The following is a 19,487-nucleotide window of genomic DNA, read 5'->3' on the forward strand; positions in this document are numbered from 1 at the left end:
TTATCTAAGATTATTGGTGGGTGGTGTTATTGTTATTTTTTTCTTGTTTTTAAACTTTTCTGTGTGTTTCTAATTCTCCTTGATGCACACGTATAACATTTTATTGAAAATAAATTACTAAACACTTTGGAAAGAACAACCTAAAACAGTTCACCTTCTCTATTTCTTAAGATCAGGTGTTCATTTCCTATTGCTGCTATGGCTAATTACCACAAATTTAGTGGCCTAGAATAACAAATTTATTATTGACTTCTGAAGATCAGAATACCGAAATGTGTCTCAGGAGCTAACACCAAGGTGTCAGCTGCTTGCTTTCCTTTTTGTAGACTTTTCTTTGCCCATTTGAAGAATGTTGTTCTTGACACTGTAGAACTAACATGCTGAATTTTTTGATGGCTACAAACAAAACCCTTTCTAGCATCTAAAGATTGCTACATTCCTCGGTTCATGGCTACTTTCCTTCAATTTCACAGCTAGCAATGGCAGGTGGCGTCCTTGTGATGGCGCACCTCTCTAACACTTCTTTCATCTCCACATCTCTCATTAACCACAAGGAATGATCCTGTTTTTCAGCATTCATGTGATTAGATTGTGCCCACCTGGATAACGGAGGCTCTCTCTTCATCTCAAGATTCTTAACCTTATTTAGATATGTAAACTCCCTTTTTTTGCTATGTAAGGTAACATATTTATAGATTCTGGCAATTAAGCCTTGAACATCCTGGGGGTACCATTAGTTTGTCTACCATAGATCACAAATCAACTTTTTAAATCATTTTACTTACCTTGAAATTCTTAGTAACTGGGATTCAAATATGGATTTGCCAAGTCTGCAATTGGATTTTAATTTTAAAATATTTAACAGATATATATATATAGTGAAAGAATTGAAAAAAATCATACTAATTCAAATTTTTCCCTCTCTCCCTACCTCCCTCCCTCCTTCCAGGCTGGAGTGAAGTGACTCAATCTCGGCTCCCTGCAACCTCCACCTCAAGGATTGAAGCAATTCTCATGCCTCAGACTCCCCAGTAGCTGGGATTACAGGTATGCACCTCCACGCGCAGGTAAATTTTAGGATTTTTAGTACAGACGGGGTTTTGCCATGATGCCCAGGCTGGTCTCAAACTCCTGAGCTCAGGAAATCTGCCTGCCTCAGCCTCCCAAAGTGCTAGGATTACAGGCATGAGCCACCGTGCACAGCTGATTCAATTTTGTTTTGTTTTGTTTTGTTTTGTTTTTGTTTTTTTGGGGAAGGCATTTCAAACTCTTTTCTCAGGCTAGAGTGCAATGGCACAATTTTGGCTCACTGCAACCTCTGCCTCTAGGATTCCAGCGATTCTCCAGCCTCAGCCTCCTGAGTTGCTGGGATTACAGGCATCTGCCACTGCGCCTGGCTAATTTTAGTATTTTTAGTAGAGATGGGCTTCACAATGTTGGTCAGGCTGGTCTCAAACTCCTGACCTCAGGTAATCCGCCCACCTTGACCTCCCAAAGCGTGGGGATTACAGGCATGAGCCAGTGCGCTCTGCCCAAATTTTAAATGTCGTTAAATTGGCTGAAGACAAATTGGGTCTCTCATGTAACAAACAGATCATTTGAAAGTTAGTAAAAGAGGGAGTAATTTATTTTTCATTACTTTTTTGTAAATATATGAAATAATTATTCATTTAATACTTTCATGTTTTGTGATCTTTTCCTATCTCATTTCTTATTTAATTCTACAGGGCTGTAATTTCTCCTTTAATTCATCTTTTGTCAGAATAATAATGAAAAGTAATTATAAATTATTAAAGGAATCTTGATCCATAGCAATTTCAAATCTTCCTTTTTTTTTACTGTTATTTTTATTTCAGAACAAATCATTATGTTTTTTCTAGGTCTAATTATATGTGCATATTTTTCCATAGGATGTATTAATTTCACTAAATGTTTTATCTTATTGTGTTTGAGATTTATTCATTTTTCCCTCTACATTTTCATGACTTATATATGAACTTTTACTTTCTAATTCAGTACTATCTATAATCATAAAGCCAGGTAACTAAGACATATTTTTGCGAAGAATGAGGGGATATTTGTTAGTTAATGTAGTTTAAAATGGTGCCAAATAATACTATGAGTTCAAGATATCTCTAGTGCAGTTAGTCTTTAGAACCACCTACATTTTGTCATAAATGGCATGAAAAGAGATTATAGGGTGATTTTTATGATAGTGAGCTGGAGAACTAATGTAGTATAATATAAATCAATATCTACTTAAAGAGTATTTGATTCCATTGTTGTAGAAACCATGATATGTTAAATGAAAGAGAAACAAGACTTCAGAAACCTGGGTTTTAAGATTTCCTAAGTCTAATAGTTGTTAGTCAATTTCCCCATTTATTCTCCGTTTCTTTAGTAGGTAAACAATGATATTGATGTGATAGTATATTTTATATTTTATTTATCCCTGCTAGGCTTTCTGTTGTTATTTATTCTGTTTTATCTAGTTTATTCTGGTTATCTAGTAACCTTCTCTGCTTGGCTAGTAAATGTCGGACAACCCCTTTCTCTTACTTTTCTTTACTCTTAAATTTATATGCTTGCCCTAGGTAATTTCTTCTACATCTTTAATTGCAATTACTGTATTGCAGTGATTCTCACATTTATTTCTCTGCTATGTTTGTGTTTATCCCAATCCTTGTGTCCAATTGCTACCTTGATATTTCTACTATAGTTAGAAGTCCCAACAGTACCTTACAAGCAACATTTCTGAAATATAACCTATCTTCCTTCTCTTATTCAAATTGTTTACACTTGGTGATACTGCTAGTAGTCAAGGACACCACCATTAATTCATACAGCATTCCAGAAACCAAAGTCATTTTTAAAATTCTTCTCCTCATGCCTCTTGTAATCCATAATATCTTTTCAATTTTATTCCTAAAACTTGTTTGAAAATGTCCACTTTTTTATACTTCCATTTAATCTATGCTAATGTCACCTCTAAGCTGTACTCCTGGAACTTTCTCCAAAATAATCTTCTTCCATCAACTCTGACTCACTTCTAATCTACTGTCTCCACTGGTGACAGAGTTTTCTTGTTAAAAACTTGATTATGTGCCACCCTTTTTCAAACCTGGGCCCATCACCATATTTCCCTAATAAAATCTCCAAGCGTCAGTTGATCAGCCAGACTCCTGCCTTCTAGATGCATCTTTTGCTATTTTCTCCTTAACCTTTTGGATTCCAGTCCCAGGGGACCTTTGATTATTCAGGTCCATTAGCATTTCACACACACTCTAGATAGCAGTACTACCTCTGCTTAAATTAGTTTCTATTCATCTATCGATTCTTAGGTCAAAAACTACTATCTCAATGAGTGGGAAGTCAGATGATTAATGTCTGCTGTTTACACAGAAACTTGCAGAGATTTACAGCAAGAGCATAATTATATCAAGATGACAATAACAACAATGTTTAACATCTAGAAGCCACTTCCAACAAAACCATGTGGAAGGCGGGAGCAAATTGCATAGATGTGGACAATGAGATTTGGAGAGTTTATGTAACTTGCTAAAGGTCGTGCATCCAGAATACTTGACAAAAGGACTGTATAGTTAATAACAACTCTGCCTCAGAATCAGAGTTTCCTTCCATGTTAATTTATTATTATTTCCTTCATTTTCACACCTAGCAATGGCAGGTGGAGTCCTTGTGATGGTGCACCTCTCCAACACTTCTTTCATCTCCACATCTTTCATTAACCACAGTGAGGAATGATTCTGTGTTTCAACATTCATGTGATTAGATTGTAGCCACCTGGATAACCTAGGATCTCTCTTCATCTCAAGATGCTTAAAAACAAGCATGACCTGGGACATGAAATTCTTTGCATTGTTATAGAAGTGACAATTCTGCTTAATCAAAAATACAATAAAAATATTTTAAAAATTGTCTTGTATTTCTCCATGATTTTTAAATTTTGATTAGAAATACTTTATTGTACAGATTTATCATCTCTACTCTGTCATAGATGAAAATGTCAATCTATATCTCAGAAAAACTATTCACTATAAAAATAAAATTTCCTACTTTATCTTAATATTTCTTATTGAGTGATAAAATACAGTTTTCTTTTAGCTCTCTTGTAAAACTAGTGGTTTGGGCATTTTTAAATTCCAATTATATGCATGGTGAATGATCTCTTTAACGTGCTGTTGAATTTTGCTTGCTAGAATTTTGTTGAGAACTTTTTTGTCTGTGTTCATCAGGGATGTTGGCCTGTAATTTTCTTTTCTTGCGGCATCCTTCTCTCACTATGATATCAAGGTAATACTGACGTCATAAAACAAGATTGTAAGTATTCTTTCTTCTTCAATTTTATGGAAGAGTTTGAGATGGATTGTTCTTTAAATGTTTGATAGAATTCACCTGTGAAAGTATCAGGTTTTATGCTTTACTTAAATGGGAGATTTTTCATTACTGATTGAACCTCTTTATGAGTTATTGGTTTGTTTAGATTTTCTATTTCTTCATAATTCAGCCTTGATAAATTACATTGTGTCTAAGAATTTATCAATTTCTTCAACATTAACCAATTTGCAGGCATGTAATTTTTCATGGTATCTTGTAATGATCCTTTGTATTTATGTGGTTTTGTCAGAATGTCTCCTCTTTCATTTCTGATTTTGTTTATCATCAAAAATAGTCATTTCTTTTTCATTTACTGTGGATATAGTTTGGTTAATTTTGTTTATTTTTTCAAAAACCAACTCTTCTTTTGTTGACTTTATCCTTTTTAGTCTCTATTTATTCATTTCTGCTCTGATCTTTATTATTTCTTTCCTTCTGCTAACTTTGCAGAATTGTAAAGTTGTAACATAACTGAAAAATACCAGGAAACTGAATTCAATAGCATGTTAAAAGAATCATTAGCAATAATAAAATGAGGTTTATCTCAGGGATGTTTCAACATATATGCAAATCTATAAATATGATAAACCACATTAACAAAATGAAAGACAGAACTGATATTATCGTCTCTAGATTCAGAAAATGCACTTGACAAAATTCAACATTCTTTCGTTATAAAAACTCTCAACATGTTAGTTATAGAAGAAATGTACCTTAACACAGTAAAGGCCATATATGACAAGCCCACAGTTAATATACACAAAAGTGAGAAGTTGAAAGATTTTTATTTAAGACAGGGAATGAGAGAAGGATGCCTACTCTTGCCGCCACTATTCAACATATTACTAAAAGTCCTAGCCTGAGAAATTAGGCAAGAGATAGAAATAAAAGATCCAAATTGAAAAGGAAGAAGTTAAATTGTCCCTGTTTGCATATGAAAGGATCTCTTGGACATTGACAAACCTAAAAACTCAATAAAAAACTGTTAGAGCTTATAAAAAAATTCACTAAAGTTGCAGAATATAAACTGCATACAAAATAGTTATGATTTTTGAATTGAAGACTTGAATATTGATAATACTCCAAAAATTATTTAGGACTATATATTGTATTATGCTAAAGAAGAATTATATACAATCATTTATCAAATAATTGCTGAGGACCTACTAGACATCAGAAAATGAGAACAAGAAGACAGAGGTGAAACATGGTCATAGAGGTTGGCTGCTAAGATGTAACCCGTAGTTCCCCTATACAAGACAAACAATTGCATGTAAAGTTCACAACAGAGTAAAAAATCAAGCTAACACTCCACACTCACTATGGTAATAAAATGCAACAGCAATACAATACTACTCTGGAATTATATCTGCACAAAGAACAATATAAGAAGTATGTCAGTATAAAAATAAGCCAAAATCCTTCTCTCTGGCTAGCATAAGTGGTAACTGCCCTTTTACCAATGGCAACTCTAGCCCTGCTTCATTTCTCTCACCTTATAGATAAGAATTATTTCTATATCCAATTGTTGAATTGCCCTTCTTTTCTGGCAGCATGTAATCCAGAACAAATTGTTGCTTCTTTGAATCCCCTCTGAAATCAATTAATAGAAGCGAAAATCCTATAGCAAGACCCTTCTAACTCTCTTACTAACACATTCTCAATTCCTTTAATGCCATCTCTTCTTCAGTTAAGCAAGTTAATAAGCCTAGCTTTTTTTTTTTTTTTTTTTACCAAGTTGTTTTCTAGGTTGTCTTTTGGCACTAGACTTTAACAATACTGTGCCAAAAAATAAGTTCAGTGTTGTTGGAACTTAATTTTCAACAGAGTTGTATGTGACAATATTGAAAAGGCTAAAAAGGGTCAGTTTATGCAAAGCCAAATAGGCATCATTAACATTTATTTTCTTGAATTTTATATTTATCAAATATACATATTAATTTAGAGAGGTTTCATAATTGATACTTATAGTATATAATATTTAGTTTATATTTTTACTACATAGGTATGTAGATGCAGGCATACATATGGATGTCAGTTCTATTTTTCTTTTCAGTTTTACTAGGGTTTTGTATGTTGCCTCATTCAGCCTTTATGTGTATTTATTTTATGTTTATTATTTCAATGACAATCAATGTAGCCCTGGGGCTTTATACTGATGTAAGTTTCTACATTTTTTTTTTTTACCACAACAATCAACCAATCCAACAGTGCTTCTGTTTCATGAGTTTGAAACAGGATATTTCATGTCACTTTGGCCACAAGTTGAAAATTACATACTTTAGTCACCAGTGCAGCAGCAGTGTATAACAATATGGAAGTTCAAAGTTACAAGTATGCAAACAAACAAAATCTGATACTATAATTATTTCTAATATCTTTTAAAATCTTATATCTTATCTGAAGTTCTGCAGAAAATTTGCTAAGTTATGCACAAAGGACTGGGATTCTTACTTCAATGTATCTTAAAAATTAGAGTAAAGGGAGTTGAAAATATCACCATCATTAACTAATAAGGGAAACACTATGGAAATTGCTTTTTAGGAAGAAATAACATTGGGTTTTTCTGCTCATGGGAACACAGAGTTACAGCATCTTGCTAAATGGCTATAAAGCCTTAACATATTGGGGGAACCCGTCCCCGATAATTCAACATGAGTCCTTTTCTATTTTCCCTCAGTGTTGGCCAGTCTGAGAAATAAACAGAAAGAATACAAAAGAGACAAATTTTAAAGTTGGGTGTCCGGGGCAGACATCACATGTCAGCAGGTTCTGTGATGCCCCCCAAGCCGCAAAACCAGCAAGTTTTTATTAGTGATTTTCAAAAGCGGAGGGAGTGTACGAATAGGGTGTGGGTCACAGAGAGCACATGCTTCACAAGGCAATAAAATATCACGAGGCAAATGGAGGCAGGGTGAGATCACAGGATGGGGGTGAAATTAAAATTGCTAATGAAGTTTCAGGCATGCATTGTCATTGATAACATCTTATCAGGAGACAGGGATTGAAAGCAGACAACAGGTCTGACCAAAATTTAGTAGGCAGGAATTTCCTCATCCTAATAAGCCTGGGAGTGCTACTGGAGACTGGGGCTTATTTCTTCCCTTATCTATAATCGTAAAAGACAGACATCCCCAGAGCAGCCATTTTAGAGGCCTACCCCTAGGAACACATTCTCTTTCTCAGGGCTGTTCCTTGCTGAGAAAAAGAATTCAGCGATATTTCTCCTATTTGCTTTTGAGAGAAGAGAAATATGGCTCTGTTCTGCCCGGCTCTCAGGCAGCCAGACCTAATGGTTAGCTCCCTTATTCCCTGAACATCACTGTTATCCTGTTCTTTTTTCACGGTGCCCAGATTTCATATTGTTTAAACAATTTGGCAGTTAACGCAATCATCACAGGGTCCTGAGGCGACATTCATCCTCAGCTTACAAAGATGATGGGATTAAGAGATTAAATTAAAGACAGGCATAGGAAATCACAAGAGTATTGACTGGAGAAGTGATAAATGTCCATGAAATCTTCACAATTTATGTTCAGAGATTGCAGTAAAGACAGGTGTAAGAAATTATAAAAGTATTAATTTGGGGAACTAATAAATATCCATGAAATCTTCACAATTTATGTTCTTCTGCCATGGCTTCAGCCGGTCCCTCCGTTCAGGGTCCCTGACTTCCTTCAACATTAACATGTAAATGTCAGGTGATTTGCAGTGATCTAGCCAAAGACAGGCAGATATTTCAATCCACCAATTGTGCCAAGAGCATTAAATAACACACATCATAATTAAGCTATTTAATCTATTGACCCAATGCTGTGATTGGAATCTGGAAGAAATTAGACAAATAATTACATGACAGATTTAGAAAGGAGAAATAAACCAGATAGCAGATTAATCAGTTATTTCTTTGAAGATATTTAGGGCAAGTATAGCTTTTGTTCCATTTTTTTTTAAAAAATGAGGAGACCCTCATTCTACTATTAAGCTATCAATCTCTGAGAAACAAATATATTTTGGGAGTTAACCGTTACTTACAATAACAGTAAGCAACTCGACAAATATAATTATTCCTCCACTAATTATAGTATTCTATCATGAAACAAGTGCTTACTAATCAGATTTCCAATGAGCCCATTACTCTTCAGAAAGAGAATGCCTGAGGGGTAGCATAAAAAACCCCTTGTCCGTGTTACCACACCAAATTAAAAACTCCCTAGTTCTTTCAAATACATGTAAGACATATCTCTTGCCCATGTTTTTAAGATCTCTAAAACTTTCAGGACCACCATAGACAACTCTTGTTTTTTGAGAACAGATACTGTCACACACCAAGAAGTCTGTTTGAAGAGGTAGAGACCTCCATCTTTCCAAACTAGTTCTAAGACCGAGACATAAATCTGGACTAGAGGCCATAGATGGCCTTCTAGAAGCTAAAAGGCTCCTGAAACCATTTTTTAAAAGTGTTTACCTGAAACACAATATGCCTCATATTCTTGTCCTGACAACCATCATGAGGAAACTGTTTCTTTTCATCTTCTACTCTACTTTTATCCCTATAATATTGTTTTTTACTTCACTATTTCTGATCTCTTCCTTCTAAAATCACGCCCAATTGTTGGAAAGGCACTGGATCCAATGTAAGTAGGAGAAATGTCTGATTCATTGGTTCAATGGGAAGAGGGAACAACACAATCACAAGAGTGGGGGGATGGATTAATTAATCTGAAGACATGTTCAGAGGATAAGTATGAAACAGTCAGACTAGAGGAGGTTTTGCAAAGGTATTAAGTGTATCTGAATGTTTCCAATGCTAGCACTACAAAAAACATTTGATTTAAAGCAAAATTACAAACTTTATTTCAGTCAGATTATTAGATCAAAAACTTCCATCAGCTCAATCCATCTGAATCAGCTTTGAATTTTACTTTCTATACTAGATTGTTATGTTTAACATATCTATATGTTAAAAGATATGTAGAATTAGGGAATCTATTAATATATTCCTTCAATACAGGGGTCAATACATTTTTTTCAGTAAGGGCCAGATAACAAATATTTTAGGCTTTACAGGCTAGTCTTCATGGGAACTATTCAACTTTGAAATAATAGCATGAAAGCCGTCACATATAATAGAGAAATTAATGTGCAGAACTATTTATATAAAAGATATATAGTTAATCAAGAGAAAGCAAGATTTGTTAGATACCGTATCTACTAAAGTAGGCATCTGTGAACTGCCTGGAGACAAAATCCTACCTACTGTAATTTTGAGTGTGTGTGTGTTTATTTTTAAATAAACTCTAATAAACTCTATTGGAACACAGTTACACACATGAAGACTAGCCTGTAAAGCCTAAAATATTTGCTATCTGGCCCTTATTGAAAAAAATGCATTGACCCCTATATTAAAGGAACATTTTAATAGAATCCCTAATTCAAATAATTTAAACAAGACTTTTTTGTTATAGTTTTAAAGTATGTAGTTATTCATGTATTATAATAAATGTATCATGATCCAAATAATTGTGATAACTAATAATTATAATTCTGTACAATAATGTTTCTATTTAAAAGTTATTAGTATATTTTTATGACAAATAAGTACATATGCTATGTAAATATAAAATGTATTTATTTCAACTATCACTCCTACCAGGTAAGTTCAATCTAGGGTTACAAACAGGAAGAAAAGCTTTATCTGGTCTCTTAGGGTTTATAGCCTGCTGATATATTTTTCCCATTATTTTTTGATACTTCTGTGAATAGTGCTAATACTTGCTGTCAAAGGTCTTTATAAATGTACCTTTTCACCTTTCTCCTATTTATCTCCAAATAGCTGACCTTTCCTGCTTGTCATAGCTGGCTCTGCTTCACCCTGATGCTAACACTTTTGTCACAAGGGATGATGTTTTGGATTTGAGTCTGACAATAGTTGCACCTTTTTACAACCACACAATGTGAATTTTGCAGCCTGGAATACTGTAGCTTCAGATCACTGCTGACTCATAGCATATATTAACCAATTGGACTCCTTTTCTTTTGGTGCTCCGATGTGCGGAGTTTGCCCTAATTTCAATGCTTTCTGTTAGAATATTCCATTTTTATTAAAGTAATTTTATATTTCACACAAATATTTCAGTTATTTCAGATTTTGTCCCCACCATAGTAGTCATATACTAGTCCACCAGAGTGGGTGTTGGAGATAATTCTAATGACAGAAACATTAGAAAATTCAAATATGCTTTTCCCCTCTGTTTCCTGAGCCAATATGATTGTACCAAATTGACTTACATAATCTACTTTTTTCTGAAAATTAGTTAATTACAAAAAGATTTTCCTTTCTAGGATTAAGGACCCAATAAATTGATTGTCACTAACTATCCAACAATTCTCATAGTTTTGTTTATCAGTGACAAACTTAATTTACGCTCTATTAAAACTTCTATTATACAATTTCTCTAGGGAGAGAAGGATACTGACATTTAAATGGCAGGATTATACAACTGTAAAACATACATAACGTTGCCAAACCCTCCCTAAAAATTACGTATAGGGAACTTTACTAAATAGTAGGGAAACATTATGAGTCACAGCATTTTCTCTGAATGTAGTGTAATGTGAACCCCAAATATCTGAGCTAGGTCTCAGTCAGTTTAGGAAGTTTATTTTGCCAAAGTTAAGGATGTGCACCCATGACACAGCCTCAGGAGGTCCTATGACATGTGCCCAAGATGGTCCGAGCACAGTTTGGTTTTATACATTTTAGGGAGACATGAGACATCAATCAATACATGTAAGATGAACATTGGTTTGATCTGAAAAGGCGGGACAACTCAAGTCAAAGGCAGGACAACTTGAAGTGAGGAGGTGGCTTCTGGGTAATAGGTAGGTAAGACAAATGGTTGCATTCTTTTGAGTTTCTGATTAGTCTTTCCAAAGGAGCCAATCAGATATGCATTTATTTCAGTGAACAGAGGGATGACAATGACTTTGAATAGAATGGGAAGCAGGATTACCCTAAGCAGTCCCAGCTTGACTTTTCCCTTTAGCTTAGTGATTTTGGGCCACCAAGGTTTACTTTCCTTTCACATTTGCCCCCCTTCTTTTTAAAATCTTTTAGAGAAAGCATTTTAGAAGAAACTGAGTCTCTGGTCTCAGGTTTCCCATGACCTCTCATGGCTACGAAAATTTTTTCCTAGATGGGTAGGTGACATGTTATTAGGAAATCTCATTTTTAGCAGGTTTTGAAGTCTGATATCCTATGAAGAGAAAATAAGGGGAGGAAGGGAGAAAACAACAACCAAAATCCATTTCTGGAAAATTCATATAGGTCATATTACTCTTAAGTCCATATATCTGTAGGGAGGTATGAAAGTGGCTAATGTATGTAAATAGTTTGCAGTTATTTTCTTCTGAAGTGAGTTGTCTAGCTTCAGTTTGCAGGGCTTTAAGAAAGCACGGCTTAGTTTTCAGTAATCACAAATTAGAAAAAAATTGGGGGAAAAGAAAAGAAAGAAGAAAAAAATAAAAAAACTTTATTTTGGAGACTTGTAGCCAGGAAAAATTAGAATCCAGTCAATCTGTAGAAAATAATAAAAACTGAAAAACATATGGCAAGACTAGAAGCTAACAACAGGTGGACTATAGTTTTTGAAACATAATTTTTCTCTTTCCAGTTTCCTAGTTTTACTAAAGACAAACTATGGTAGAATCGACTTGTTTTATTATACTTGGCCAGATTATTTGTATAAAGTGCAAGAATAATTGTTTTTACATGGGGTTTTTTTCTTCAATGGTGTCCTGGTGCAAAAGGAAATATTCTTATTGCACTCAGGCAAATAACCTTATTGTCATAAGTTAAGAATATTCAGAAATAGTTTCCAAATTCTGGAGAAATCAGGTGGAGAGAAACAAAGATGGTCCAAATTTTGTGCACAGGAGTATACTTTACTCAATTGCTACAAGCTGCAAATAGCTCAAATGAAAAGTTTTCTTGACTCTGTTAAACAAAACAAAGGATCAGCGATGTTTTAAGCAAAAAAGTCAAAAGATTACCTGAGTCTTGTATTAGTTCATTTCATGCAGTTAACTCCCGTTCTGCATGATATTCATGAACATTCCAGCTCTCTATGAGAGTCATGAAAGTTATTTTCCTCTATTCTAGTGAACAATCTCCAAAATTATCAGAACCCTGTATTCAAGAACGCTTGTTAAAGTTTTATGTCTAATTATAAAACCACCTTCTAAAGTGGACCAAAACAAGGCAACAGTTGTCTGTGAATGACATAATGTTTTAGGACAGATAGTCAAAGACACTATTGACAAGGAAATTTGTTACCTCTGTGGCACACAAAAATTTAATATAACAATTATAATCATTACTGAGAATGTATACTAAGTCATGTCAGAATTATAGAGCTTCCCATAATTTTGTAACACATACCAATAAGATATTTATACGAATACAACCCAAAGAAAGCTAAACACCATTTCATATTTGACAATACTCCCTGTATGATTTTTATAACAAAAAACCTCATTTTTGGACTTTAGGGAATCTAATATCTTAAAAGATTAATCAGGTCAGAAAAAGGCATAATTTATATTTGATTTTGGAAAGTTTGTCAAATATCAAGGGTTTATAACATTTGATATCACAAAATAGGATCAAAGATCGTTGTAAAATAAATCATTCATTTAGCCACAGTGATAACTCAAGGATTTCAAAAACAGGTGAAAACCTTCATTCTTTGAGAGAAGAGACTTAATTTTCCAAACAGTAAGCCCTAATAAAAACAACGTGAAGCTAATTAAATTTATTTTTCAAAATTTTATAAACAATCTATAACATTTTAGTTATCTTGACCATAAGATATAATTTTCCTGTCTTTTATAACCTTTACAACTTTTATCAAGGAGCCAGCTAGTGTTTCATGAAACCTTGGTACTCAGACAGGTGTCTATATGCTTTTCTTGCATCAGTGTGCCTTTTACATAATGGCTAATTTATAGAGAAAATAAACTTACGTTATCTCTCAAAATCAGCCCTTACAATCTCAGGCACCCACCTCTTCCATGATAGTTACTGGAATCTGAGAAGTTGAAGTTTAATTTCTGGCCCCGTGTCTCACAAATACAGCTTATTTTGATTGACAGCTTCTGAAGATAAGGCTTTAACTGCTGTCAGTGTTGAGATTCAGCAGGATTTGGTGTCCCTTTAGACACAGGAGTCAAAGCCCTGCAACTTAAAGGCACAAGGACTTTAAAAGCACATACAGAAAGTTACAGGGGTGTAATAACCTTAATTTTAAAAAATCTTATTTTTTTCTAAGCAAACCAAATTTAGTAATAATAATATAGGAATTATTTTGATAAAGTGTAAGTTCCGTTTATTAGGGAAAAAAGTATAATGTCTTGTAATTTATTAAGAGTAAAGCAATACCTTAAGAAAATTTTGTAGTTTGAATAAATTCTTTAGTATGTAAGTGTTTTTCTTAACCAAGTCAATTTCTAGAAATGCCATTATAATTTCCATTTAATTATTTATAACTTTATTTTATAAGATTTTTTAAAAATAAATCTTATTATGACATATACAGACCATTTATAACATGCTTAGACTTTCTGGTTTGTCCTGAACATTCCTCTTTCTTAAACAACCATTCATTTTATTCTAGGACAAAATTTACCATACAAGATTCTTACTCATATAAAATTATCTCTCTTTAAGCTTTCTTACCAAAAATTGCCTCTTTATTTCTACAACTTTCTTTACATCTCTCTTATTTCCTGGTTCCTTTTACCTTGTTTTATACATAACCTTTAAATAATCTTTGAATTAAACAAAAATTATTCACCCTTTTTAAAAAGGACTTCTTTTTAAGAAAAAAAAATGTTTTCCTACAATACATGTACTGTTATTGGAAAATACTCAAATAATGAAATATCTATTATTTAATTAAATATAATTTTAGATTCTCAATTATGACAAGTTTGTCTACAAGTATTTATCCCATTCAATTTACCTAATTATTTTACTTTAATAATTTATCTAGATTATTTATGAAAACCATGAAAGTCATCATTTAAAGTTACGAAACTGCCATTGCAAAATTGGTACTGAGACAGTGAAAAGCATCTGACCTAACTGACTCCATCTTGCTTGCAATCCCCAAGCTATTCTTATTCATTCCTGGGTGTAGGCCAAACTAACTTTGGGAGGAACTTAGTTTATAGTTTAGCTTTGAAACAAAGTCGATTAACAGTCCTTCCTCCAAACAAACCTCCTTCCTGCCTGGGGACTAGACCATCTAAAGCCACAAGATTAGATGTTATGTTTATTTTAGTAAATAATTCAAGATTTTCCTATTTTCATTAAATTAGCATCAATGTCTTATTTATTTAAAATTCTACAAGCAAAGATTATTCTGTTTGGGGATAGTTTATAGTTTTGAAACCACTATGCCGAATTTTGACACCTGATAGTATTTGGCAGGGGTAAGTATGAAATGTCTTGATCAATAAATGCAAACAAAATGTATACTGGCATTTCTTAAGATATTTCTAATATTACTTTACCACAATTTTAAAGCTAGCATTTTATTAAAAATTTTACTTAAGTCATGCAAACTTGAAAAAGCATTTGACCTATCTTTCCTTTTTATCTGATGAAGTATTTTATTTAAGGGCTTCTATTTTTCTTTAAACCAATTAATTAGAGATCTTATATATATTTTTAATAGTGAAACACTGTGTACGCAACACATAATACATAGATGTATTGGCATACCAATAGTAGTGCATCTTACAGATTCATAAAACCTTCTTTTTTCCCCTAACTTAAACTTGCAAACTCTTGATAAGCTGTTTTATTACCCTGGCAGTTGTCAGGTAAATAGTCCTAAATCTGTATTTGAAGGAAACAACTCTTAGGTGAAAAATCAGACAGCAAAATTTGCATCCCAAGGTACAGATAGAAAAAGTCTGGTGGTGTGAGAGGGAGATTAAAGTTATATGCCAAATGAAACATAAAATTAGAGAAATCTATCATAGGACTGTATAAGGGGATCAATTTTATTTAGACCGAACTACCAATCTTTTAACTGCATCTCTGATCTCTGGGTAGAACCCACATAGAATCCTGGGTCTCCAAAAAGGGAGGATTATTATTATTATTAATATATATATGTATTTTGAGATGGAGTCTCACTCTGTCACCCAGGCTGGAGTGCAGTGGCACAATCTCAGCTCACTGCAACCCCCACCTCCTGGGTTCAAGTGATTCTTCTGTCTCAGCCTCCAGAGTAGCTGAAACTATAGGTGCGTGTCACCACACTTGGCTAATTTTTGTATTTTCAGTAGAAACGGGGTTTTACCATACTGGCCAGGCTGGTCTTGAACTCCTGACCCTGGGATCTGCCCGCCTCGGCCTCCCGAAGTGCTGTAATTACAGGTGTGAGCCACCACAGCCAGCCAAAAAAGGGAGAATTATTATGAGGCTAGATCATGTGATGCTTTTACAGTGCATATTAAAAATTATTTTAAAACCAAGACATCCGTAACTGTCTAAACTCTTCCTTAAAAACTCTAGTAGCCTCTGTTGTAGTATTTTGGTAAAAAAACAAATCAGGTAACACAGTGAAAAAGCAAGCAGTTTCAGAGCTGAGATGAACTTGTCTGTTTATACATTTGGGGTTCCGCAAGGAAAAACAGAGGTTTCTCCCCAGAAGGGAGTCTGGTGTCTTCTCCATTTCTTCCATTTCTTTAAGGAACCCTATGCTGTCATAAACTATTTTAGGTCCCTCATGCAGCAGAGGGTGCAAGAGAAACGAAAGAGAGCAGAAGCATGAAGAAAATAGAATTCAGTCAACTGAGAAGAAAAAGAAAAAACTTTTGCTCAAAAAAGACAAAGTCCTGGGAAAGAAAAAAACAAAAACATGAGGCCTTTTAAATACAAACACACACATATGCACACATACACACACACATCTTGGATATTAGATTTTAATTAAACTGACTTTTAACCATTGAGTGCCTTTAAAAAAATCTTTTTAGGTCGGATGAGGTGGCTCATGCCTGTAATCCCAGCACTTTGGGAGGCCAAGGCGGGTGCATCACTAGGTCAAGTGATCGAGACCATCCTGACCAACATGGTGAAACCCCATTTCTACTAAAAATACAAAAATTAGCTGTGTGTGGTGGTGCACACCTGTAGTCCCAGCTACTCGGGAGGCTGAGGCAGGAGAATTGCTTGAACCTGGGAGGCAGAGGTTGCAGTGAGCCGAGATCATGCCATTGCACTCCAGCCTGGCAACAAAGCGAGACTCTGTCTGAAAAAAAGGAAAAAAAAATACAGGGAGTATTGTCAAATATGAAATGGTGTTTAGCTTTCTTTTAAAATCTCATTACTATATATCAGCTAGGAAAATTTGCTGCTACTTCAGAAGTACCAAATAGCAAACCAGAAAGGGATTGGTTTATGAACCAAATCCAGGCTGTTGTGGTGAAAAAAAGACAGTAGAATCCTAGCTATGGAACTGCATTGTGGGGTGATAGCCATTGCTCTTTCAGCCAAAAATTGGCCTTGTTATGTAAGTGAAGCCCCTTAAGTAGTCAAAATAAAAAATCTTTCTTTTTTTTTTTTCCTTTTGCTGGTCCTTTTGCTCCCCCCATCACATCTCCTTTATTTTTTAATTAATTAATTTATTTATTCTTTGGAATTTAGCCACTTCAGAGGCCTTGTTCCCCATTATTTGGAACCTTCCTTCAGATTTTATCAAGTTGGATAGAGTTGGTCAAACCCAATAAGAAAAAGATCAAAACAATAACAAAAACAGAAACAAACAACAACAACAACAAAAATAGTAAGCAAAACAAACAATCACACAACTTATACAGTTACTGAGTGCTCTACTGGTCAAAAGAACTTAAGACCAGCTGGTTGTTAATCTTAACTTTAGCCAATCAAACCCCAATTCAGTTAGTTACCTAGGGATGGATTTCAGGCTGAAGACTGCTCTCTATCATCCTAGAAGCAAGGAAAAAACCTAAAACTTGCCTTCTTTGTTGGAAGTGAGTTCAAACTCCAGAACGTAATTTTCTGCCTTCCATCATCATGGAAGCAGTAAAACTTGCCTTCCTTATGTTGGAAACAAGTAAAACTCCAAAAAAATAAGTTGTACAGCAAAATAAACTTCAGATCTTGACCAAATTTTGCAAGATCAGGAATTCTCTGGAGTGGGTGCTTCCAGGTCTCGGCAAATTGTCCCATTGGTGTGAGCCATAAAGATAGCTCAAGCTGGTACCAAGCACTAATAGGAGATTCGTCAAAGGTGAGGGTCACCTCCACCAGAATTCTTTTGTTGTTGTCAAAATGTGAACCCCGAATATCTGAGACATGTCTCAGTCAGTTTAGGAAGTTTATTTTGCCAAAGTTAAGGACATGGGCCCTTAACAGGCATAATAAAGCCTCAAGAGGTCCTGACAATATTTGTCCAAGGTGTCTGAGCACAGCTTGATTTATACATTTTAGGGAGACAGGAGACATCAGTCAATATATGTAAGACGAACATTGGTTTCGTCCATAAAGTCAGGACAACTCAAAACAATGGCAGGACAACTCAAAATCTGGAGGTGTCTTCCGGGATATAGGTAGGTAAGAGATAAATGGTTGCATTCTTTAGAGTTTCTGGTTAGCTTTTCAAAAGAAGGCTATCAGATATGCACTTATCTCAGTGAGCAGAAGGATGACTTTGATCAGAATGGGAGGCAGGTTTGCCCTAAACAGTTTCCAGCTTGACTTTTTCCTTTAGATTAGTGATTTTGGGACCCCAAGGTTTATTTTCCTTTCAAAGTAATAATGACATATAAAATTAGTTCAATAATTATTAATAGTTTCTTTTGTTGATAGTTAAATTCAACTCAATCTAATCATTGTATATTTATTGAATATTTGTTTTGCAATATTTTATAAATTTACAATTTTTATAAATTTTATAATTTTTAAAAGTAAGGAAAATCTAGCTTTGTTTTCAAGGCATCAGATTCCTTTTATAATTTTTATTGTGTATATATAATATGATAGAGAAGCAAAATATTATGTGGGGTCCAAGGAAAAGTATATCTGTTTGAGGATGCTCAGAATAACTTCATGTAGAAACTTCTGTTCGAACTGTGACATGAACAATGGGTAGCATTCTGAAAACCATACTTGGGAGTGAAATAGTCTCTAGAGATGCTTAAACATGTAGACAAAACTTTGATGTTTGAGATTCCAGGGAGAGTTTAGAATGAGTCTATAGTTTGGTTTGACTAAAATATCTAGGGATGAGAGGTAAAAATAGAATAAACATACATACTACAAGTTAAGAATACTTACCTGAAATGCTTGAAAACAGAAGTGTTTCAGATTTTTACTTCTTTCAGATTTTGTAATATTTGTATATTTGTAATATTTGTATATATGTACAAATATACAAATATTTGTATATATATACAAATATACAAATATTTGTAATATTTGTATATACATATGTATTTGTATATGTAATATTTGTGTGTATATATATAATTATATATAATATTTAATATAGAATATAATATGTTATATATTATATATTATATATTATATAACATATATAATATATAATATATATTATATTATATATTATGTTTTATATATTATATATTATATATTTATATATAATATATATTATATATTATATATTTATATATAATATATATTATATATTATATATTTATATATAATATATTATATTTTATATATAATATATATTATATATTATATATTTATATATAATATATATTATATATTATATATTTATATATAATATATAATATATATTATATATATTGAGATATATATATATAATGATATATAATGAAATATCTTTGGGGTGGGATCCAAGTCTAAACACAAAATTCTTTTGTGTTTCCTATACTCCTTACACATATAACCTGAAGATAATTTTATAAAATATTTTAATAATTGTGTGCATGAAATAAAGTTTTGACTGTGTTTTGACTACAGCCTGTCACATGAGGTTATGTGTGGAATTTTTGACTTGTGA

Source organism: Pongo pygmaeus, chromosome 22 (assembly GCF_028885625.2).
Source record: "Pongo pygmaeus isolate AG05252 chromosome 22, NHGRI_mPonPyg2-v2.0_pri, whole genome shotgun sequence".
In the NCBI taxonomy this organism is placed as follows: Eukaryota; Metazoa; Chordata; class Mammalia; order Primates; family Hominidae; genus Pongo; species Pongo pygmaeus.